Source organism: Scyliorhinus torazame, chromosome 5 (genome assembly GCF_047496885.1).
Source record: "Scyliorhinus torazame isolate Kashiwa2021f chromosome 5, sScyTor2.1, whole genome shotgun sequence".
NCBI classification, from domain to species: domain Eukaryota; kingdom Metazoa; phylum Chordata; class Chondrichthyes; order Carcharhiniformes; family Scyliorhinidae; genus Scyliorhinus; species Scyliorhinus torazame.
In genome coordinates this window covers 271,074,882-271,098,905 of record NC_092711.1, presented here as the reverse complement: position 1 = coordinate 271,098,905, position 24,024 = coordinate 271,074,882, and positions in this window count along the sequence as shown.

Sequence of the window (24,024 nt, the reverse complement as noted above, 5' to 3'; positions counted from 1 at the left end):
AATTGCTACCAACTCTTTCTCACCTGAAAAATTGGTGGCCAATAATTGAAAATCATGGTTGTCCCAATAATGCTCGAGACAAGGACATGCACTCGGGGTGGAATTAAAGGTTTGAATCGCTGACTGATTATTTTAGTATATTGGAATAATTTTTAATACATATTTTAATTAAAGTTAGATAAGATAACCGGCAGCACGGTAGCATTGTGGATAGCACAATTGCTTCACAGCTCCAGGGTCCCAGGTTCTATTCCGGCTTGGGTCACTGTCTGTGCGAAGTCTGCACATCCTCCCCGTGTGTGCGTGGGTTTCCTCCGGGTGCTCCGGTTTCCTCCCACAGTCCAAAGATGTGCAGGTTAGGTGGATTGGCCATGATAAATTGCCCTTAGTGTCCAAAATTGCCCTTAGTGTTGGGTGGGGTTACTGGGTTATGGGGATAGGGTGGAGGTGTTGACCTTGGGTAGGGTGCCCTTACCAAGAGCCGGTGCAGACTCGATGGGCCGAATGGCCGCCTTCTGCACTGTAAATTCTATGATAATTCTATGATAAGATGATTGTCTTTTTTTCCTTGTTATTATTCATTTAGAGGTTATTTTTTTAATGTTAGGGCTATGTACCTAAAATGAATTTAAATATGGATAATAAATAGAACTTGAAATTGAGATCCACCTGATGTAATTTTGAGGTTAGTAACCCATCCACCTGAATAGTCAGGAGGCTCCTCAAAAAACACAAAGTGTGGTCTATGCAATTTGTAGAAGCGTGTTTGCAATTTTCCACATATAAATATGCAGAGCATGCACCGTCTATTTGTCACACACATCGAATAACCTAACCTGTGATCCTTAAAGCTGTCACTGGTGCCTGCTCAATAAATAACGTAGAAAATGTAACTATTTTGGGTGGGCTTAGGAGGGACTGGGATTGCTTGGCAAACTGCTAGATTGGTCTACATGCCAGCACCATGCTTTGCTGACTTTGCGCTCCTTTCAGGTGCTACGGTAATATTGTTCCTCTTGATTATAAGCATTAAATTAATCCTTTAGAAATAATTCCTAAATGATAGTGTCCTTCCTCTTTGAACTTCTCACTGCTGCCAGAACCTAATTAAGCGAAACTGTCTTTTGAAAACTCAAGCTGTTTTTTCTCTCGGGAATTTCAAACTGATTGGTCTGTTCGAAGATTTCAAACAGACTCTCTGATTTGAACAGAATTTAAAAAAAAAATCTGCCCCAGTTAAATTTAAAAAGGAATTAGCTGTCCTAAAGAAATAAAAATTCTCCCAGCTTCTGCTGATCATGCTTTAGTGATTACAGGCGAGGCCGAGGCGAGTGGATAAAGAGAAACTAGTTTTATTATAACGTAGTAAAGTTAGGGGTGGTAGTGGTGTAGTGGCATTGTCACTGGACTAGTGATCCAGAGGCCCAGCTTATTCTCTGGAGACCGGGGTTCGAATTCCACCAAGGCACATGTTAAAATTTGAATTAAATAAAAACCTGGAATTAAAAGACCAATGACGAACAGAAACCATTGTCGATTGTCAGAAAAGGCCATCTGCCACCTTTACCTGGTCTGGCCTACACGTGACTCCAGATCCACAGCAACGTGGTGTGCTCTGAAATGGCCCAGCAAACCATTCAGTTCAATGATGGGCAGCAAATGCTGGCTCAGCCAGCAACACCCGCGATGCCCACATCCCATGAACAAATAAAAAAATAAAATATAATAATAATATATACAATGCACTTCAGATCCCAGCCGGGTCTGGTTGACCTTTATATCAAAGTCTATTACCCTGTCCATAAGCTCCCTGCTCGTACTCAACAAGACTCATGGGGAGACCCGTGTAGGTTATAACACTTACATTGCAATTGTAGCATGAGACTGATAAGAACCTTCCACAAACAGAGAAACTATTTTATTATTATTATTATTACGTGCTGGGAATTTTGGTTTGCTTTGCGCAGTCAATTAAGAACTACTGCCTGTTAGGGGAGGGCGGGCCGGCGCTACCGAACTTTAGTAATTATTATTGGGCGGCAAATATAGCCATGATTAGGAAGTGGGTGGTGGTGGTGGTGGTGGGGGAGGGGGGGGGGGGGGGGGGGGGGGGGCGCTAGATTGAGGGATCCGGTGACAGAGAGCAGGGATCGAGAGGATGGGAGATCTGGGGTCAGAGGAAATGCAGACTGAGGAGCTGAAACACAAATGGGAAGAGGAGTTAGGAGGAGAGATAGAGGATGACCTCTGGCCGGATGCGTCCACAACATGTGCCAGGCACAGCCTGATACAGTTTAAGGTCGTTCACCGGGCTCACATAACAGTGGCCCGGATGAGCAGGTTCTTTGGGGTAGAAGATAGGTGCGCCAGATGTGCAGGAGGACCAGCGAACCATGTCCATATGTTCTGGGCATGCCCGAAGCTTAGGGGATTCTGGCAGGAGTTTGCGGATGTCATGTCCAAGGTGTTAAAAACAAGGGTGGCACCGAGTCCAGAGGTGGCGATTTTCGGAGTATCGGAAGACCCGGGAATCCAGGGGGAGAAAGAGGCAGATGTTCTGGTCTTTGCCTCCCTGGTAGCCCGGAGACGGATATTATTAGCTTGGAGGGACTCAAAGCCCCCGAAGTCGGAGACCTGGCTAACTGACATGGCTAGCTTTCTCTGTCTGGAGAAAATCAAGTTCGCCCTGAGAGGGTCAATGGTAGGGTTCGTTCGGAGGTGGCAGCCGTTCGTCGACTTCTTTGGGGAAAATTAACCATCAGCAGAAAGGGGGGGGTTGGGGTTTAGTTTAGTTTAGAACAGGGTGTTGGAAAAGGTGGGACCTGTGAGGGAGGAAGATGGCTTTTGCACTATGTTTATATTTGTATGTACACTGTTTCTTCTGTTATTGTTATAAAACCATAAATACCTCAATAAAATGTTTATATAAAAAAAAAGAACTTCTGCCTGTTACTTACAAGGGAAATTCTGGCAAAGGAGCAGATGAAGATTCCCAATGCTGGAACTCACACTCGCATAGCTCAGTTGCGACCTAGGGGGAATCATTTTAATCCTGTGTTAGGTGTGGGTGTGTTAGGTATGGGTAAGAAATTACATTTCTAAAAACCCAGCCGCCACCAACCCATTCCAAGGATAAGTGCTGTTGGCTGATGTATTCTTCAAACCTTTTTTCCGGGGACCCATTTTTACCAACCGGCCAACCTTCGGGATCCAACCCGGCCGACCTTCGGGACCCTACCTGGCCGACCTCCGCGACCCACGCTGGCTGACCTTCACGACCCACGCCGGCTGACCTTCACGACCCACGCCGGCCGACCTGAGTGACCCACCATTTTCTCTTACCTTGTTTGCTGCAGATAAAAATGGAGGAAATGGTTTAGGGTCCCTTTGGCCCTCGTACACGCTCCTCCAATGGAACCTGTTGGATGAAGGTGAAGCCTTCCGGTGTCGGAAAGCATGGAGTCTCCATCTGTCCAAAGTTCTGCATTTTTTTCCTGTAAGATTTTATCAAATAAACCCCCCCCCGAACTTGTAAAAAAAAAAATGAATAAAATAAATGAAAAAAACAAAAATTAAATGAATAAAATAAATGAATAAAACCCCCCCGAACTTGTAAAACAAAAAGCTGTGACCGTTTAAAAAAATAGCGGCAACACTGCGCATGCGCGCCCGATCATCGGTGCGCATGCGCATAGTTTTGCGCAGGCGCACTGATGATCGTGCCGCATGCGCAATGCGGCCGAATTTTTTTTACATATTCGCGGCCATTTTAAAGGCCGCTTGTAGCCAGTGTTATTAAAAGCCGGCTGCTGCGCGGGGATTTGCGTGATCGGGAGCGCCGCGAAGGATGGCTCCACGACCCTTCCGACACCCGCCTGCGACCCACCCACGGGTCACGCCCCCGAGTTTGAAGAACACTGCTCTAGAACACGGAGAAGGTGGTTGATTAAAAACTTTTAAGGGTGGCAAGGTGGGTCAGTGGTTAGCACTGCTGCCTCACAGCACTAGGGTCCCAGGTTCGATTCCCGGCTTGGGTCACTGTCTGCGTGGAGTCTGCACGTTCTCCCGTGTCTGCTTGCATTTCCTCTGGGTGCTCCGGTTTCCTCCCACGGTCCAAAGATGTGCAGGTTAGTGGATTGGCCTTGCTAAATTGCCCCATAGTGTCCAAAGGTTAGGTGGGTTATGGGGCTAGGATGGGGGTGTGGGCATAGATGGGGTGCTTTTTCGAAAGGTCGGTGCAGACTCAATGGGCCAAATGGCCTCCTTCTGCACTGTAGGGATTTTATGAGACTCATGCTTATTTTTACGGGCCTTTTTTAAACTTGTTTCAGATGGATTTCCCTGTGCTCAGGTAACTCAGTGGATAAAAGGAGGTGAAGGACCAGATTCAAAAGGTAAGTGCACGTATAGCACTACATGTGGGCCAGGAATAACAGGAGTGTTTCCTCGAAGCCAACAAGCTTATTTGCTTTCATCCCTGCAATCTGCCAACAGATTGTAACATATAACAATCACTCCCCCATGGCCTTTCCCTCTGACCCCTCCATATCTACCTCCATCTCAATGCTCCCCCACACCCCCCTCACAATCTCGCTCTCATTCCTGACCACAATCTCTCTTCCACCCTCTCTGCACCCCAGCCTTATTCCACAAATGTTCTCACTTTATAGGCAGGTCAATCAAGCTGACTGGGAAACATGGTGGAAATACCTAAAGCACATCTTGTTGATACTTTCAGTAGAACATCCTGAAAACCCATACCTCCCCTGCAAATATCAGGACCTTTTGTATCTGTGAAGGACAATGAACTCAATGTGGTGAGATGTGCAGCTTCCAAATTTACATATATGGCCCCATTCGTTGGGATCAGGGAAAGTAAACAACCTCAAGTCCTCAAGGAACTTACAGATACTCTTATAAAAAAGTCAGGATTAGCAGAAGTGTTCAGGGGACTGAGAAAAACATAGCTGACAATACATGACCCCCCTCCCCCTCCCCCCACCCATACGCACAAATACACATTTCCCTCACAAAATGGAAGAAAAGTTTCAGAATTTCTCACTGCCTAGTGCAGGTGGGAAGCAGATGTGTACTTGCACTTGCCATCCCCTATACATTAAGTGCCCTTGAAAAGACCCTGACAACTAGGGCAGTGTAAGGCCTGGAGACCATTGGCAGCTATGCTTGATCCTGGCAACTGCTAAGATTGTATCCCAAGGAATTGAGGCTTCATTTCACTGAATTTAATTATCACTCCCTCCGGCCTGTAAACAATGGAACTTTCCAAAGGAATTTAAACTGTAATTGATTTTAAACAGGTTAAAGCAATTAGTTTTAAAAGGAAAAGCCACTACATCAACCATAGCTATAAAAATAAATACACTTTTTGTTACAAGTACTGTGGCATTTATAATGTCCACCTAAGCTTTGAGGACATAACCTCAGGTTTTTTTCTCACTGGTGCTCGTTCACCGAATGAAGGCCTTATAGCAACACCAGAATTTATTGGACAGCACTAATGCCCTGCATGGACAGCACCTGAATACCGCAATGCAGCGTTCGCCTAACTAGCATGCTAACCCAAACAAAATTACACAGAGTGAAATCTGGAACCTATTAAATCCCGCTGATGAAACTCAAGTGGTGGAATAATGTAATACATTTTCCAGTCATCAGTTTTGAGCTGATGAGCAGTCATCAGTTTTGAGCATTCAGACTTCACTTGTTATGTACTGTTAACATACCAGAGTGAAGCAGGAGGGTTAGGCAGGGTAAAGAAGATCTTGCTATAAATAGGTGACGGCTTCATTACAATATTAAAATGAAACATAATCATTTGCTAGTCATCGCACTTGAAATTTCCCATCATTTTGCAAGGAATTAACTTTGTGGTACCCTTGGTCATGCAGATTTATGAAGGTTATACACTTTCAGGAAGTCAGCATCTGAAGGGAGACTAGTAATTTTCATCATTGTAAATTAAAACTGCAAATTAAATGAAGATTTCTACTGTTTTTTTCTCTGCTTTCTTTGCCAGACTATTTCTCAATGGGAATGTCATTTTTTTGTGTTAATTTAGAAGAAGGAATAATAATAATAATCACTTATTATCACAAGTAGGCTTCAATGAAGTCACTGTGAAAAGCCCCTAGTCACCATATTCTGGCGCCTGTTCGGGGAGGCCGGTAGGGAAATTGAACGTGCTGCTGGCATTGTTCTGCATTGCAAGCCAGCTGTTTAGTCCACTGTAAGGTCCTGATGTGAACTGTCTGCATGCAGTGCACTGTTCGCCAAGAATTCATATTTACAGATGGAGGTACACCTGCTCTGGCATACTTGGGAAAAAAACAATGGCGGTATGGTGCCACAGTGGTTAGCAATGCTTCTTCACAGCTCCAGGGACGTGGGTTCAATTCCGGCCTCAGGGGACTGTGTGGAGTTTTCACATTCTCCCCTTGTCTGCGTGGGTTTCCTCCGGGTGCTCCGGTTTCCACCCAGAGTCCAAAGATGTGCAGGTTAGGTGGATTGGCCTTGCTAAATTGCCACTTAGTGTCCAAAAGGTTAGGTGGGGTTACTGGGTTACGAATATAGTATGGAGGCGTGGGCTTAAGTAAGTTCCCCCAGCATTGGGGCAAATGAATATTGGCGGTTAACCTCCAAGATGGAATCCAATGGCCTGTGCCGTTCCACTCTCTCCTTTTTCACAATGTGAGCTTTATATGAGATCAATTCATATGACGGCCTTCAGGGTTTCCCAGAGTGTTCAAGGAGAAAATGACTCTGTTTTCTTGAGCTTCATAAAGTCTACTATAGCAGCAGACAATCGCTCACTAAATTTGTCGTCAGACAGGAAAGGGGTGTCTAGTCTCCAGGGTGTGGTGATATGCGCACAGGCATATCGATGTGTAACTGTACATAGTTGCACCAATATATATATTTGTATATAACAGCACCAGGGTACATAGCCACCGACCAATACATGTAGTGACAGTATGACCTCCCACCAGCAGATGGAACCAGGCACCTATACAGACATATATATGCCGGGGGGCGGACAAGACATGAAGACTTGGTAATAGGATGGACAAGGGGATAGTCATCTCCCTTCGTAGTTTTACAGTAACGCAAACAGAATTGTTTGTACATAGAAATGCATGGTTATCGTCCAGCGTGCCAAGAATAAATACTTATAGCAATCATGGGCGGGATTCTTCCATAATCAGCGGGGCAGGCAACTCCGGCGGGACGGAGTGGCGTGAACCACTCTGGCGTCGGGCCGCCCCAAAGGTGCGGGGGAAGGGGCTTGGCGCCATGCCAATTGGCGCCGAAGGGCGGCCGGCGGGAGTTGCCGCATGCACGGAAGCGCCAGCATGTGCTGGCATCATCCCCGCACATGCGCAGGGGGCTTTGTTGCCGCACCGGCAATGGCGGACTGCTACAGCCGTTGGTGCAAAACAACAGAGTGCCCCCACGGCACAGGCCCGCCCGCGGATCGGTGGGTCCCGATCGTGGGCCAGGCCACCGTGGGGGCACCTCCCGGGGCCAGATCCACCCGCGCCTCCCCGAGAACCCCGGAGACCACCTACGGAGCTGGGTCTCGCCGGTAGGGACCTACCTTGATTTACGCCGGCGGGACTCTTGTTAAACTGCCGGGACTTCGTCCCATCACGGCCCGGAGAATTCGGGCGGCCCCGGGGCCCATTGAGTCGCACCGGTCCCCGCCATTCTCTGAGGCGGGCGGTGCGATTCAAGCCGGGGCATTTTTTTGGGGGGGGCGGATAGTTCGGAGGACGGCGGGGGTGGGATTCACACCAATCCCCGGCAATTCTCCGACCCGGCGGTGTGCCTTCATGATCAGGAAAGCCATCGAACACAGGGCAGGCATTCAGGGGGACCAAAATCAAAGCAAAATTCAACAAAATGAGAGGCATGGTCCAAGATGACAATTGCTGAATATTCAGCTGCTCTCACTGAGGGGAGGAGGGATGTGCCAACAGCAAAACAATCAATTTGGGAGTAGGCGCGGGTTACATGCGAAAAAAAGGAACATTCGTAATGTTTGGATGCAGGAAACACCACAGGCGTGATCTTCTGACCTCGTTACACTTGCGCTCAAGCGTAACGAGGCCGGTGAATAGCGGGAGAAGCCAAAAACGGGAACCGTGGCAGGCGCCAAACAGTTTGCAATGCAACCGACCTGCTCCCGTAGGCGAATTCGGAATCTCGCTGTAGTGTGGTGAGAAACTAATTATCACGACTTAAGCCCCATTTCCATACAATTAATGAGAGCCACCTGTCATCCAACAGCCTCCTGTCATTTACCGGCCTGCTCCCTTAGGCAAAATCGACGTAGCGTGACGAGAAACCAATTATCACCAAGTAAGACTCATGTCCATATAATTAACGAGCGCCACCCGTTATCCAATCACCACCCATCATTCAGCCACCTCCACAGCAAGTGCTCACGCTGGCGCCGATTAGTCCTCCTTTTAAAAACGTGGACCAGGCTGAATGGCACCTGGGAGATCTCCCAGGCCATCAGAGGCCTCTGGGTGGTCAGGCTAAGTGCAAGGTGTCTCCCTGGCCCTCTTCCTGGAACGTGGGCACCTTGGCACTGCCCAGCCAGTACCTTGGCACTACATCCCTGGCACTGCCAAGGTGCCAAGATGGCACTGCCAAGGGTCAGGGGGCAACGGGGCCATGCCCATGAAATGAGGGTGGAGGGGAGTTTGAACGGTGGGGGAGTACAGGGCAGGTAAGTAGGAGGGGGTGCTGTAAGGGGGCTTTGGGGGGCCTGAAGAGAGAGGACCACCAGGGACCTCATGGGGTATCCTCACTTGGGGGGTGTGAGGTAATGTCCATGTGTGTGGGAGGGTGGCATTGCCCATGGGTGGGGTGTGTGGGGGACCCACAAGCTCACGTAGAGATTGGGGCACCCTTTCAGAATGGCGGCCCAATCTCTGAGTTCAGCTCCCCAGTGCTAAACAAAACTCCAATTGTGGGCTAAATCGGTGAAAACTCCCCAGGGTCCAAAAGAGTGACTGAGTGTCATTGAATAGCGGTGGGGAAGTCGCCGGGAAACTCCCTGCAAAACCCACCAGAAATTAACTTTGCAATTGTTTAGGAGAATCGCGCCCTAAATCTCATAGAATCATAGAATTTACAGTGCAGAAGGAGGCCATTCGGCCCATCGAGTCTGCACCAGCCCCTACAAAGAGCACCCTACCCAAGGCCTACCTTCACCTTATCCCTGTAACCACACCCAACCTTTTTGGACACTAAGGACAATTTAGCGTGGCCAATCCACCTAACCTGCACATCTTTGGACTGTGGGAGGAAACCGGAGCACCCGGAGGAAACCCACGCAGACACGGGGAGAACATGCAGAGTCTGCACAGACAGTGACTCAAGCCGGGAATCGAACCTGGGACCCTGATGAAGCAACTGTGCTAACCACTATGCTGCCGTGCTTCCTCCTCCTAGGATCATCTGATGTGAGTCCAAATTGGGTAGGATGTTCATCAGGGAATTTATACAGTTTCAGTCATCCCAATTGGGAGTATAAATATTCATCAAAATAACCGGATTGTTTTCTGGTGAACCACAGATAATAATGTAACGCCCATAATCCGGGAGGGAGTAAATTGTATTTTTTTGTGGATTAGTTCTGCTGTTTCTCGAGCCCCACCACTAAAGCATGAGCGAAAGACTTGACCCACTTAAAGACTTGTGAAGCCTTTTCTGGTCCTTCACCCGTAAGTGATGCAGAACAAGGACAGCAGCGAGGGTTCAATTCCCGTTCCAGCTGAGAATTCGGAATTCTCCCTCTGTCTAAAGCGCTGGTTTAGCTCAGTGGGCTAGACAGCTGGTTTGTAATGCCGAACAAGGCCAGCAGCGCGGGTTCAATTCCCGTACCAGCTTACACGCACAGGCGCCGGAATGTGGCGACTAGGGGCTTTTCACAGTAACTTCATACTTGTGACAATAAAAAAAGATTATTAGATTATTAGATGTGGGTCTCCTGTAAGAACACAATATTGGATCTAGACACTTCAAATGAACAAAGACCGTTGCCTGCTTCATTGGTCCATTCAAACCCCTCACTAGGTTATAAGGCGGAAAGCATAAATTCTACTGCCTCCCCCACCGGGGTCAGTTACATCTGTAAATCAACAAGCAAGAAATCCTGTAAAGCCAGGGTGAAGAAATCCCACCAGGACAGCGGCCTGGTCCGGTCCAGAGACCAGACAAATACAAATTAGTGGACAGCGTCAAACACCCAACTATACGCCCCACCCCCACCCCCAATTCCCCTCTAACCCAACAACCCTCAACAAAAACATCAAATTTGTACAAAACCTCAACACTGTCATCTAAGCTGCCCCTCGCGTTTGTGACTGTGTGACTTGTCTTCACCAAACCCATCTCGAGCTATAGCTGCGAGGCTCTCCATCTGACCCCATATGAAAAATATTAACAAGATTTTAAAATTCCAGTTGTAACAACACAGTGACAACGAAAGCATAGTAAGAGCAATGCATGCAGCACTAGAATTTTTTAAAATCACTTCAACAGTAATAAATTTTTAGTATAAACCAACGATATAGAAAAATTATTTAACTTCTGAATATATAGCAACTTAACTCTTAGACAAAAACAGAAAAGGGTTTAAACAGATTTCAAGCCAAGTTTCTTAACAAAAATGGTTGCATCAAGTGATCCTTTCCCTCGACAGAAACCTGAAGACAGGCCGGGTATAGTAATCCAAACCGGAAACCTTTCTCGAACAGGGCAACTTTTGCCCAATTGAATGCTGCCCTTTTTTTCCCCGCAAACTGTATGCTGAGGTCCTGGTAAAGCTGGATTAAGTGATCCTCCGATTTAACGTTCTGCTCCCTGGCCCACCGGAGGATCTACTCCTTTTTCTGAAAATTATGAAACCTTATGATCATTGCTCGCGGGGATTACTCTGCACGACATCTTGGTTGCAGTGGGCTATGAGCTCGATATAATTCTGGGGGGGATATGAGAACCCTCTCGCCCACCATCTTGGACAGCATATTGGCTGTGTATTCTGTGTGGGTGTTGCCTTCCGTCCCCTCTGGCAAACCAACGAGGGGATATTTTGTCTTCAAGACCTGTTTTCCAGATCATTTACTTTATTTCTCAAATACTTATTCGATTCCAGGACCGAAAACAGTTTTTTTCCCCAAGCTCCGTGATCTGCTTGCTGTGGTCGGAGAGGGCCTCTTTCATATGTCTTTTTAAAAATAAATTTAGAGTACCCAATTCATTTTTTTCCAATTAAGGGGCAATTTAGCGTGGCCAATCCACCTACCCTGCACATCTTTGGGTTGTGGGGGCAAAACCCACGCAAACACGGGGAGAATGTGCAAACTCCACACTGACAGTGACCCAGAGCCAGGATCGAACCTGGGACCACGGCGCCGTGAGGCAGCAGTCCTATCCACTGCGCCACCGTGCTGCCCACTCTTTCATATTTCTGACCGTGTTGCTCCATGCCTCCAGAATTTTGGTCATCTCTTCCAATTGATTTGATATTTGGTTTAGGGACTAATCAGCTGACTTTTTCACTCCTCCAGTCAGATCTCGTTGGTATTTTTTCAGTTCAGCTGTCACGATACGGCTGAGGGCCATGTGGTTGCCTGGGGGAAGGGGACGCTCACCGCTGCCATTTTGTCCCCTGCTGATTCCAAGAAAGCTTCTGAATCTGAGGAACATGCTCGGCTCTCTAGTCTCCTATTTTTGTTATTTTTAGACATTTGTCGTTGCTGTTCTGTTCCCCCAGCGATTCTTTTAACTATTTGTGCTTAGAGCTGCCGTTATCGGGCTACAGGTCAGGTTCAGGTCGCAGCATCTCCTGATGTGTTCTCTCCCCTCACATCTGCCACCAGAAATCCTTAAAAACCTTGATGAAGAACACTCTTTGGAACCATGTCTTCTCCTCTTTAACATCACACCCGAAAATAACTGACAATTATCCCTTAAACAATACTACTCAATACAGTAAATACAATACCTTTAATTACTATCTCTATTCCCCATTAAACAACAAGAAAGAAAAAACATACAACTCTCAATCCATCCCAATGGCTCAGAGTAATACTTGATTCCCAGATCAGATTTGGCTCCTGTTAGAACCCCTGTAGACTCTGGCTAGATGTCTTCCAAAAGCTGTTTCAACTGGTTTATTTCAGCTTCCTCCTTGTCCTCAGACAAGTCTATCCTGCTTTAAATACTATTACTCTTTTTTTAACCATCCTACTGTGAGCAAATCATCTTACTTGTGGTCTAAACGGTTAGTCAGATCAGATCAACTCAAAATGTTTTCTCAAAATGTCTGAATACCTTAGCTCCACCCAGCAATTACATAATCTCCCCAAGCTGAAAACAAATTAACTCTCCAGGTTGAAAACACATTAACTACCCAGGGACTCACCCTCATCAAACAACATTACATTAGCCCAGTCTGAAAATACATTACACTGGTCAATTTCGCCTCTGACTTCTAAAAGCTTTCTGGTCTTGCTAAACAAGATTATTTAAAAAAACATGACTATTGCAATCAAACACACTCTAACCCGGGCTTTTAACCCTTAAATTGCCAAATGTTTATGATCCAATATATCTAAAATCCTGCATTTGTCACAGGTAGAATTGCTTAACATCCGCATAACCATGTGTTGTAGCCATGTGGCCCAATGGATTCTGGATACAATTCCTTTGTCTGGATTATCATTGAGTGCTTTCATACCATCAATGTGGAGCTCATCTCTGAACAACAAAATAAGGTCATGACAGTGGATGTCAACTTCACAGCCACAGTGCTAGGATTACTCGAGCCATAAAAAAGAGAGCAAATTTGAGTTCCAGTAGTTCAAGTCGACATATCTGAATCCTGATCACATCACCTCTGGGATTACCACAAACAACCTTAGAGGAAAGATTTAACAATGCAACAACCACAATAGTCAATTAATATACCCTAAACATCTTGAACCACCCTTTAGATGCTTGGACAAAACTAGAGGGCATCCTACAATGCCATACAAGATCTCCAAAATCAGTTATATCATAGAATTTACAGTGCAGAAGGAGGCCATTCGGCCCATTGAGTCTGCACCGGCTCTTGGAAAGAGCACCCTACCCAAGGTCCACACCTCCACCCTATCCCCATGACCCAGTAACACCACCCAACACTAAGGCCAATTTTGGACACTAAAGGCAATTTAGCATGACCAATCCACCTAACCTGCACGTCTTTGGAGTGTGGGAGGAAACCGGAGCACCCGGAGGAAACCCACGCAGACACGGGGAGAACGTGCAGACTCCGAACAGACAGTGACCCAAGCCGGGAATCGAACCTGGGACCCCGGAGCTAACCACAATGCTACCGTGCTGCCCTGCATCCTGCATACTAAGTAACTTTGCCAAACCAAGTGACATAATGATAGAGGAGATAGAGAAGGAAGAAAACTACCTTGAGATAAGAGTCAAGCAAGGTGGGAAGCACTTAGCCAGAGCAACTTCTGTTGACCTTCCATTGTATATGCTTAGAGCTGTACATCAATAGGCACATAGGCCTAGATATTAGCGGGGGTAAGTTATGCAGACAGAAAAACCTGGGTTTCAGGTGGGAATGTCAGAAGTCTGGATTTCCTCACACGCACCTTTTGGCCAACTGATTGACAGGTTTGGCTTCCAGTGGGCAGGGATGACTCTGAAATAGGCTGCAGGGTCAGGTGACCATGTAGGTCTGATCCCCGACCTCAAGGGAGAGGGCGAGGGTGTTCGCTCCCCAACTAAGGGGGAGGCCTGATGGCAGGGAACTTTGTTGGCCCGGGGACAGGGGGAAAGCATTGCTGTAAAGACACCTTCCCCTCGAACTGTCCTGACCACACTTTAGCTTCTGAGTTTCCCAAACCTTGGTAAACCTGGTCACCCACTGTAAAAATTGCAAAGCAAGTTAAAAACAAAGCTCTAAGCCTCATTAAAATATTTAAATTTACAACCCATGCCCCATCTCCATAAACCTGAAATGTGTGGACATGAGTCAGATTGGGATCAGGGTTCAGATTTTAAAATTTGTTAAATTTGACCTGAATCCAACCCATCGTTTATGTGTGTGCAGAAAATTTAATCCATCCATACCATCCACAAGTGTTTCACTTTGGTAATCAGCATTTTGACAAACAGTTTGTCAGTGTCTGCTTGTCAGTCTTGTATCTCCCTGACTCCTACCTCAAATGAATCAGATGACTTCTGCTTCGAGTGTAAGAAATCACAGAGATTGCCTCGATGTAAGTACTTGTAAGGAGTTCTCAGCTGCATTATTGATGCACGATCAATTACACAAAGACGAGAGTTGGATGCAATCGATGTGTGGCCTCCTACAGCAGCTGACGAAATGGCTGCTGTACGAGGAGCACACATATTTATACTCTGCCTACTGGGTGGAGCCAGCAGGCAGGGAACTACCACCGTACCTGTAGTACAGGGCCTTGCCACAAAGCACCTGATATATACATAAGTGGTGACTACCACATTCACCCCCTGTTAAAATTGAGTCCGGCGGTGGTGGCAAACTATATACAAGTAGATGTTTTAAAGTACAGAAAAAAAATTGAGTCCAGCGGGGCTGGAGAAGAGTTATACAGAAGGATGATGGTTTTTTTTTCAGAGTCCCGATCAAGTTACAGGTTCAGTCGGTCCGGAGCATTGATCTGCCATTTTGGAGCGTGCCGAAATTCTCTTCATCCTCGGGCATGTGCAGGGGGAGGATGGATTGTCCTGGGGCGGCGGTTGCGGCTGGGTGCGCCAGGGGAGGGGAGGGTGGCGCCGGGCCGGAGGGGTGTGTGTGTGTGGAACCAGCTGCTGCCAGGTCCCTGAGGGAGACAATATCTTGGCGGCCATCGGGGTACGCTACGTAGGCGTACTGTGGGTTAGCGTGGAGTAGCTGTACCCTCTCAACCAACGGGTCCGCCTTGTGGAGTCGTACGCGCTTACGGAGGAGTACGGGTCCTGGAGCTGCGAGCCAGGTCGGGAGCGACACCCCGGAGGTGGACTTCCTGTGGAAGGCAAAGAGATGTTCATGGGGTGTGTCGTTAGTCGCAGTGCATAGGAGCGACCGAATCGAGTGCAGTGCGTCGGGGAGGACCTCCTGCCAGCGGGAGGCCAGGAGATTTCTGGACCGTTGGGCCAGCTGGACGGCCCTCCAGACTGTCCCATTCTCCCTCTCCACCTGCCCGTTTCCCCGGGGGTTATAGCTGGTCGTCCTGCTCAAGGCGATACCCTTGTTGAGCAGGAACTGATGCAGCTCATCACTCATGAATGAGGATCCCCTGTCACTGTGGACGTAGGCGGGGAAGCCGAACAGAACGAAGATGGTGTATAGGGCTTTGATGATGGTGGCAGACATCATGTCGAGGCATGGGATGGCGAAGGGGAATCTGGAATATTCATCGACCACACTGAGGAAGTACGTGTTAATGTCGGTGGAGGGGAGGAGCCCTTTTAAGTCCACCCTGAGGCGTTCAAAGGGGTGGGAGGCCTTCACCAGGCACGCAAGGTCTGGCTGGTAGAAGAGCGGTTTGCACTCCGCGCAGACCTGGCAGTCTCTGGTGATTGCCCTGACTTCCTCGATGGAGTAGGGCAGATTGCGGGCCTTGATGAAGTGGTACAAACGTGTGACTCCCGGGTCACAAAGGTTGTCGTGCTGAGTCCGGAGTCGGTCCACCTGTGCTCTGGCACATGTACCTTGGGATAGGGCGTCATTGAGCTTACTGGGACGATACAAAATTCCGTAGTTGTAGGTGAAGAGCTCGATCCTCCACCTCAAGATTTTATCGTTCTTGATCTTGCCCTGCTGTGTATTGTTAAACATGAAGGCTACCGACCGTTGGTCAGTGAGGAGAGTGAATCGCCTGTCGGCCAGGTAATGCCTCCAATGCCACACAGCTTCAACGATAGCTTGGGCCTCTTTTTCGACGGAGGAATGCCGAATTTCAGAGGCATGAAGGGTTTGTGAAAAGAATGCCATGGGCCTGCCTGCCTGGTTGAGGGTGGCAGCTAGAACGACGTCTGATGCGTCGCTCTCGACTTGAAATGGCCGCAGATGGTGACATTATCTAGGTACGGCAAAGTGGCCCGCAGCCCATACTGGTCAAGCATTCGGTCTATTTCCCGTTGGAAAACCGAGACCCCGTTGGTGACGCCAAAGGGAACCCTAAGAAAGTGGTAAAGGCAGCCATCTGCCTCGAAGGCCTTACGGATGGGGAGCTGGTGATAGGCGGATTTTAGGTCGACAGTTGAGAAGACCCGGTGCTGTGCAATCTGATTGACCATATCAGGTATGCATGGGAGGGGGTATGCATCGAGCTGCGTGTACCTATTGATGGTCTGGCTGTAGTCCACGACCATTCTGTGTTTCTCCCCAGTTTTCACAACTACCACTTGGGCTCTCCAGAGGCTGTTGCTGGCCTCGATGATGCCTTCCCGAAGCAGCCGCTGGACCTCAGACCTGATGAAGGTCCTGTCCTGGGCGCTGTACAGTCTGCTCCTGGTGGTGACGGGTTTGCAATCTGGGGTTAAGTTTGCAAATAGGGAAGGTGGGTTGACCTTTAGGGTCGCGAGGCCGCACACAGTAAGGAGTGGTAGGAGCCTGCCGAATTTCAATGTTAGGCTCTGGAGGTTGCACTGAAAGTCCAGGCTGAATAGCAAGGCAGCGCAGAGGTTGGGGAGGATATAGAGGTGGAAGCCGCTGAACTCCACGCCCTGGACAGTGAGAATGGCTGTGCAGTACCCCCTGATTGCCACGGAGTGGGACCCGGAGGCCAGGGAGATTCTCTAGTTGACGGGGTGTACCGCAAGGGAGCAGCGCCTTACCGTATCAGGATGGATGAAGCTCTCAGAGCTCCTGGAGTCCAGCAGGCAGGAGATCTCATGCCCATCGATTTTCACGTTGGTAGAGGCCATTGCTAGGTTGCGTGGGCGGGATTGGTCAATCGTGACTGAGGCGTGACGCGGCTGGTCGTCGATGGTGGCAGACGATGGGGTGCCCGCGGGGCATGGGTCCTCGTACGATGGCGGCGCCCACGGGCCGCACGTGTCGTGGGGGAAACAAGACGGCGGCGCCTAAAGATCCTGGGGAGGACAAGATGGCGGCGCCCACGGGCCGCACGTGGTGGGGGTCGAACAAGATGGCGGCACCAATGGGTTGCACGTGGTGGGGATCGAACAAGATGGCGCCGCCCACGGGCCGCACGTGGTCCTGGGAGGGGAAGATGGCGGCACCCACTGGCCATACGTAGGGGGGGTCGGAACAATAGCTGCGACTGCGCGGGCCTGGCACACTGCAGCGAAGTGTCCCTTCTTGCCGCAGGCCTTGCAAAGGGCGCTCCGAGCCGGGCAGCGTTGTCAGGGGTGTTTTGGCTGCCCATAGAAGTAACATTTGGGGCCCCCGGGGTTGGTTGACTGCCGCGCGGCACAGGCGTGGGGTTGGCTGAGTGGGGTCCCCGATGGGGCGGCCGTCTGCAGAGGCCACGATGCGTAGGAGGGATGGGCCGTGCGGCCGGGGGTGTAGGCCTGGATGTTGCGCGAAGTGACCGTCAGCGAGAGCGCTAGGTTTTTGGTTGCCGCGAGGTCGAGCGTGGCCCCTTCTATGGGGCGCTGGTGGATGTAATCCGACCCTATCCCCGTAACAAAAGCGTCTCTCCTGAGCAAGTTCGAGTGTTCCATGGCCGTGACGGCCTGACAGTCACAGTCTCTGACTAGGGGAATTAGAGCACGCCAGAAATCGTCCACTGACTCATCAGGAACTTGACTACGAATGGAGAGGATGTGCCTGGCGTAGAACGTGTTAGTCCACTGAGCGTAGTTTTCCTTCAGTACCGCCATGGAGTCTTCGTAGGTCGGTGCGTCCTGGATAAGTAGAAAGACGTTGGAGCTCAGCCGCGTGTAGAAGATCTGAATCTTCTGAGCTTCCGGAATTGGGTCTGGGGCAGACCTGATGTAAGCTTCGAAACAGGCTAGCCAATGTTCAAAGTCTTTTTTGGCGTTGCCTGATTGCGGATCCAGCTGCAGGCAATCCGGCTTGATGCGGAGGTTCATCTTCTGAAAACTTTAGTGTAATAAATTGATGCACGATCAATTACACAAAGACGAGAGTTGGATGCAATCGAGGCTTTATTACACTAAGATGTGTGGCCTCCGACAGCAGCTGACGAAATGGCTGCTGTACGAGGAGCACACATATTTATACTCCGCCTACTGGGCGGAGCCAGCAGGCAGGGAACTACCCCTGTACCTGTAGTACAGGGCCTTACCACAAAGCACCTAATATATACATCAGTGGTGACTATCACAATTATGCAACATCCAGAGTACCATGCATTAGCAGCAGGAGCATAATTAATTGAAGAAGCGGTTAGCGTGGACCATTAACAGCTGCACTCAAGTTGGAAAAGAAAAGGGATGTTAATGAAAGGGAGAGGGCAGGAATGGGTGGCAATAAAGAATAAAGGGGGCTTCAGAGACCTCAGGCAAGTGCCGTCCAGCACTGGTCGCCACAAACTGGGACCAGATAGAACAGCACTTTTTGAGTCTCCCAGGGGATCAGAGGCCCCCAGCTGCATGCCCTTTGGGCAGGGTGGTGCCCTGACACTGCTAGTGCCACCTGGGCACTCTGGCAGTGCCAGCCAGCCATCTTGGCAGTGCCACCTGGTTGCTGGCCTGGCATGGCCAGTGTTCCCAAGGTGGCACTGCCGGCTGGCATGGGTTGGAGTAGTCAGGGAGCAAAGCTGGTATTTTTTGCCCGCGTGCGTGATCAAGCTGGGATTCCCTGCGTGGGTGTTGAGGGGGTGCAGGGGGTGGCTAGGGTGGTGGTCAGGGATAAAAAAAAGAATAAAGGGGAGGGAGTTGGAGTAAGTGGATAGTAATGAAGAGGAGAGCGAAGGAAGGAAATTGGAAACAACAAAGGGATAAAACGTTAGTGTGGCGAGTGAGCTGAAATAGTATTGAAGAAACTTTCTGATTAGTTTGTCCCAAAGCTTGCTCAGTTCTAAAACTAATTCCGCCACTGACATTTTGCCATTGTATGTTTGCCAAAATTAAGTCAATGAAATGATGAAAAGAAGCTGTGCACAGATGTACACTGAGATCACTGAAATCCATCTGTTCTCTTTTTGTGAAATTAACTGAATGCATAAAGGATACTTTCTGCTGCTTTGGGCGACATTAACCCATGGTGGCCTGTCAAGTAGTAAGTCTACAGCAACATTGAAATAAACTGTATAAACCTAAACATGCAGTTTATAAATATATTACCTGGTCTGATCTGGTAACTATTAACTTTAAAGCTTACTCTACCAGAGTAATAAAAAGGCACAGTAATGTCTTGACTGCAGTCCTTCTGCATAATCTCCATTATAAATACTTTTCAGAATTATCCTAAAGACTTCCAGAAGAGTCCATGTTAATAATCAAACAATGTTATGCTAATTGGCTAAACGGTGCTTGCCAGTCTTTTTAGTGCATTTTGCTACAACACTGAGTCAAAGCAGAAATTTCAAGCTACATGAAATTGTAGGTATTTCAGCACAAACATTTATAACTTGCAATGGCGAGTAGTTCATTTGATGCCGAGTGGTAAGGGGCAGTTCTAATGTGTTTAATAGTGTTGAAAGCGGTGACGTTTTGGAACTCAGCACTTGTGAATGCAGTTTCAAAAGGCAAGCAGAATGTTGGCGCACCAGCTCAGGAAAAGAGAGGCGGCCAGAGAGATAGGTAAAATAAAGAGTAGAGACGGGAATACTGTCCTGGACCCAGCGGGGGTGAACGAGGCGTTTAAGGACTTTTACAGTAAATTATATGAGTCGGGACCCCCGGCTGGGGTGGAGGGGATAAGGCAATTTCTGGATCAGTTGAGGTTCCCGAGAGTGGAGGAGGACCTGGTGGAGGGGCTGGGTGCCCCAATTGAGATTGATGAAACAATCAAGGGGCTGGAGGGCATAAGAACATAAGAACTAGAAGCAGGAGTAGGCCATCTGGACCCTCGAGCCTGCTCCACCATTCAATGAGATCATGGCTGATCTTTTGTGTACTCAGCTCCACTTTCTGGCTCGAACACCATATCCCCGAATCCCTTTATTCTTCAAAAAACTATCTATCTTTATCTTAAAAACATTTAATGAAGGAGCCTCTACTGCTTCACTGGGCAAGGAATTCCATAGATTCACAACCCTTTGGGTGAAGAAGTTCCTCCTAAACTCAGTCCTAAATCTACTTCCCCTTATTTTGAGGCTATGCACCCTAGTTCTGCTTTCACCCGCCAGTGGAAACAACCTGCCCGCATCTATCCTATCTATTCCCTTCATAATTTTATATGTTTCTATAAGATCCCCCCTCATCCTTCTAAATTCCAACGAGAACAGTCCCAGTCTGCTCAACCTCTCCTCGTAATCCAACCCCTTCAGCTCTGGGATTAACCTAGTGAATCTCCTCTGCACACCCTCCAGTGCCAGTACGTCCTTTCTCAAGTAAGGAGACAAAAACTGAACACAATATTCCAGGTGTGGCCTCACTAATACCTTATACAATTGCAGCATAACCTCCCTCGTCTTAAACTCCATCCCTCTAGCAATGAAAGACAAAATTCCATTTGCCTTCTTAATCACCTGTTGCACCTGTAAACCAACTTTTTGCGACTCATGCACTAGCACACCCAGGTCTCTCTGCACAGCAGCATGTTTTAATATTTTATCATTTAAATAATAATCCCTTTTGCTGTTATTCCTACCAAAATGCATAAACTCACATTTGTCAACATTGTATTCCATCTGCCAGACCCTAGCCCATTCACCTAGCCGATCCAAATCCTTCTGCAGACTTCCAGTAGCCTCTGCACTTTTTGCTTTACCACTTATCTTAGTGTCGTCTGCAAACTTGGACACATTGCCCTTGGTTCCCAACTCCAAATCATCTATGTAAATTGTGAACAGTTGTGGGCCCAACACTGATCCCTGATGGACACCACTAGCTACTGATTGCCAACCAGAGAAACACCCATTAATCCCCACTCTTTGCTTTCTATTAATTAACCAATCCTCTATCCATGCTACTACTTTCCCCTTAATGCCATGCATCTTTATCTTATGCAGCAACCTTTTGTGTGGCACCTTGTCAAAGGCTTTCTGGAAATCCAGATATACCACATCCATTGGCTCCCCGTTATCTACCGCACTGGTAATGTCCTCAAATAATTCCACTAAATTAGTTAGGCACGATCTGCCCTTTATGAACCCATGCTGCGTCTGCCCAATGGGACAATTTCCATCCAGATGCCTCGCTATTTCTTCCTTGATGATAGATTCCAGCATCTTCCCTACTACCGAAGTTAAGCTCACTGGCCTATAATTACCCGCTTTCTGCCTACCTCCTTTTTTAAACAGTGGTGTCACGTTTGCTAATTTCCAATACGCCAGGACCACCCCAGATTCTAGTGAATTTTGGTAAATTATCACTAGTGCATTTGCAATTTTCCTAGCCATCTCTTTTAGCACTCTGGGATGCATTCCATCAGGGCCAGGAGACTTGTCTACCTTTAGCCCCATTAGCTTGCCCATCACTACCTCCTTGGTGATAACAATCCTCTCAAGGTCCTCACCTGTCATAGCCTCATTTCCATCAGTCACTGGCATCTTATTTGTGTCTTCCATTGTGAAGACCGACCCAAAAAACCTGTTCAGTTTCTCAGCCATTTCCTCATCTCCCATTATTAAATCTCCCTTCTCATCCTCTAAAGGACCAATATTTACCTTAGCCACTCTTTTTTGTTTTATATATTTGTAGAAACTTTTACGATCTGTTTTTATATTCTGAGCAAGTTTACTCTCATAATTTGTCTTACTCTTCTTTATAGCTTTTTTAGTAGCTTTCTGTTGCCCCATAAAGATTTCCCAGTCCTCTAGTCTCCCACTAATCTTTGCTACTTTGTATGCTTTTTCCTTCAATTTGATACTCTCCCTTATTTCCTTAGATATCCACGGTCGATTTTCCCTCTTTCTACCATCATGCAGTCGGGCAAGGCCCCGGGGCCTGACGGCTACCCGGTGGAATTCTATAAGAGGTTTTCTGAGATATTGAGCCCACTGCTGGTGAGGACATTTAACAAAGCAAGAGAGAAGGTAGTCCACCCGCCAACAATGTCGCAGGCCTCGATTTCATTGATCCTGAAACGGGAGAAGGATCTGGAGCAATGCAGGTCATACAGGCCAATTTCTCGACTGAATGTGGATGCCAAACTGCTGGCTAAGATACTGGCCACAAGAATAGAAGACTGTGTACCGGGGGTGATGGGAGAAGACCAGACGGGATTTGTTAAGGGCTGATGTGTTAAGTGAGTTGGTTCAACATTGACTGCAACTGGATGCAGTGAAACTAGAAACAGGCTTCCGACACAGGAGATGGTCCAACACTGTTTTATTGAACTTGCTGATTGCTGTACATAATCTGCTGTGGGTTGACACTCTATTAATCTAACTGATAACCTCCTACTGGCTTGACCAGACTAGCTCTCTACCACATGGAGATGGTGCTCACTGGCTTGCGCACTCTAACTACCTCAGTAGCTGTGAAGAGTCTTAATGCCCTGTCGGCTTTATAGTGGTGGTGTCCTGTCTGGTGATTGGTTGTTCTGTGTCGTGTGTGTTCATTGGTTATCCTGTGTGTCAGTCACTGCCTGTCTGCATCTCATTATATACATGAGTGGATATTAAGACAAGGGCAGGCAACTCAAGGCCAATGTTCGAAGGCTTCTAAATGTTATTATGATGCCCTCAGAAGGGGAGGAGGTGGAGGTGGTGGTAGCGATGGATGTGGAGAAGGCTTTTGATCGGGTGGAGTGGAATTACCTGTGGGAGGCGCTGGGACGGTTTGGGTTTGGTGAGGGTTTTATCGACTGGATGCGGTTGCTCTATCAGGCACCAGCAGCGAGTGTGCGTACGAACCGGCTGAGGTCGGGGTATTTTGAACTACGCCGAGGGACGAGGCAAGGGTGCCCCCTCTCCCCGTTACTGTTTGCTCTGGCCATAGAGCTATTGGCCATGGCGTTAAGAGCCTCTAGGAACTGGAAAGGGCTGGGGGGGGGGAGAGCACCGGGTCTCGCTGTACGCAGATGACCTGCTCTTGTACATTTCTGACCCATTGGAGGGGATGGGGGAAGTAATGCGAATCTTGGGGGAATTTGGCAATTTTTCAGGGGATAAATTGAACATGGGAAAAGCGAGATGTTTGCGATCCAGGCAAGAGGACAGGAGAAGAGACTGGGAGATCTGCCGCTTAGAATGGTAGGGAAGAGCTTTCGATATCTGGGAATCCAGGTGGCCAGGAAATGGGAGGTACTATACAAGTTAAACCTATCCTGGTTGGTAGAACAAATGGAAGGGAACTTTAAGAGATGGGTCATGCTCCCGCTATCACTGGCGGGGAGGGTGCAGACCGTGAAAATGACGGTCCTCCCCAGATTTCTGTTTGTCTTTCAGTGCCTCCCCATCTTCATCCCTAAGGCCTTTTCCAAGCAGGTGAATAAGATTATATCGGGCTTTGTGTGGGCGAGTAAAACCCCGCAAGTGAAGAAAGTGTTGCTAGAGCACAGTCGGGGGAGGGTGACTTGGCGCTGCCAAACTTCTGCAATTACTACTGGGCGGCCAATATAGCCATGATTAGGAAGTGGGTAGTGAGGGAGGGTCAGCATGGGAGCGGATGGAGGCAGCGTCATGTAAAGACACCAGTTTGGGAGCACTGATAACGGCACCTCTTCCGTTCTCACCGGCCCGATACCCCACAAGTCCGGTGGTAGCGGCGGTTCTGAGGATCTGGGGGCAATGGAGGAGACATAAGAGAGTGGAGGGAGCATCGATTTGGACCCCGATTTATAATAACCACAGGTTTGTACCGGGTGGCTAGATGGCAGGTTCCGGAGTTGGCAGAGGGCAGGAATTGGAAGGA